Genomic DNA, 1857 nt, shown 5'->3' on the forward strand with positions numbered 1-1857 from the left:
CACACACACACATTTTTATTACAAGAAATAGAAGAATGGACATGAATAATAGATTCTGGCCTCGTCTCTCTTGCTCCTTTTTAAACCATATAATCATTGTTTAAAAGCCTCAGAACTTATCATATAGCACTGTGTTCAAAACAACAGATTCATTTCTTGTGAAATCACAATTCAACGACACTATCTTGCGTGCAGTAGGCCCTCCCTCCTCAAGCCCTGCTCTCCTGCCCCCAACTCTATCAAGGAATCTAACCACAATTTTTTTAAAATCTTCATACATAAAACTCCGTGTCTTTCCTGATTTTCAACGGTAAAGAGTTTTTCTCGGAAGGCAGCAGGTTCTCCAGAGTATCCGTAGAGCCAAAGAGTTCCTTTTTCTCCTCATTAGGAACTCTTCTGTTTTTAGAATGTTTGATGAGTGGTTTAACCACTTTAGTCCTGCACTGAAACAGAATGTAGACGACACACACCACAATGACCACGCCGCCGATGAAGAAAATGACCGACATCTTGATCTGTAGCAGCAAGTGCTTGTTGTGGCTCATAAACTGATGATACGCCTCTGCATCGGCCAGAGGCCTGGGTTGGTGGTGGTGGTGGTACATGGAGGATGTGTACTGGCAGTCCACCTTTACATTTCACTTCGATATTTTGGGTTTATATGAACCAGAATGCCAAATTAACACAACTATAGAAATGAGAAGGTGAAATGTCACTTACTACTCGACGTACGTATTCTCAGTTCTTGAGCTGAACCGTGTATATGAATGTAAACTTACAGAAATACTAGTCAAAATTATTTTGCACAAGGCAAACACAACAAAAGCTTCAAATTTAGCTTATCAAGCCAAAGCAAGCTTGAAATCTGATGCACACGAAAGTCTTATTGCACTCCCAGATGCCAGGGCTAAGTAAACAGAGCAGATGATTTGACTGGGTAGAGCCTTTGGAATACACACCAATTCATGTATAAAGTAACAGAGACGGGCAAAAGGTGGCGTCGACTGTTTTCAGTTTGGATTAGACGAGTCTGATGAAAAAGATCTCAAACGATGCGCCCTGAAACAAATTGTAAAGTAATCGCCAAATTTGTCCATGAAAAAAAAATCTCCAAAACGTCTATAAATCGATGCTTATCCACAAACACACCAAGAAATTTTCAAAACCTGTTAGGGAAATTTGTTTTGCACATTAAAACTGCTTTAGATATTTATACATCCGTCACGGGAGCTGTGAGAAATTTTTAGTCTTTCCTATATCATCAAGAGATCTTCTGTTGAGGCATATATCACACTTGTCATTCGCCCAATCTTATGATGACATTCTGAGGTGAACGGATCATCACTCATCCTAGGGCACTCGTTTCAGAATACATTTTCACAGGATTCACACAAGACACATCAAGAATTTATCGACATCTGGGTAGACGATGGTTCCGCAACAGGTTGCAAAGTGCAAATGGCGAAGGAACTGCAATGATTTTGGATACGTCCCAAACTGTCGCTTCTCATTTGGCGGGCAGCGTCTGAGGAATACAAAAAAGAGGCGTTATTATGTCTCTGAATGGACGATCACAAAGAGAAACTGGCACTAATGTATCCAACAAACTTTTATTGCTACCATTTTTGCGTTTTCCCCGTCGTCATGTCTCTCCACATTTCGTGTCTAGCGTCATGAGGAGCTTGTGACTGGGTGGTTCCAAACGAACTTGAAGCAGCTCGGTCTTTGGGGCTTGGGTCTTACTGTGTCTATTTGTTTACTTTCTCTGTTTCTCTGTGTATGTGTGTATTTTGTGTGTATGTGTGTGTGTGTGTGAGTGTATGTGTGTGTGTGTGTGTGTGTGTGTGTGTATGTGTG

At 41.0% G+C, this 1857-nt stretch overlaps 1 long non-coding RNA gene across 1 annotated transcript in view; it reads right to left on the reverse strand.

Annotated features, from left to right (window-relative positions):
- Nucleotides 1-268: 268 nt before the first annotated feature.
- Nucleotides 269-1857, reverse strand: part of LOC101846716 — a 68394-nt gene continuing 66805 nt past the window's right edge. The window contains exon 2 of the long non-coding RNA XR_220157.3: nucleotides 269-1525. This is a non-coding gene — a long non-coding RNA (uncharacterized LOC101846716). The remainder of the gene's footprint in view (nucleotides 1526-1857) is intronic.

Source organism: Aplysia californica, unplaced genomic scaffold, assembly GCF_000002075.1.
Source record: "Aplysia californica isolate F4 #8 unplaced genomic scaffold, AplCal3.0 scaffold00041, whole genome shotgun sequence".
NCBI lineage: Eukaryota > Metazoa > Mollusca > Gastropoda > Aplysiida > Aplysiidae > Aplysia > Aplysia californica.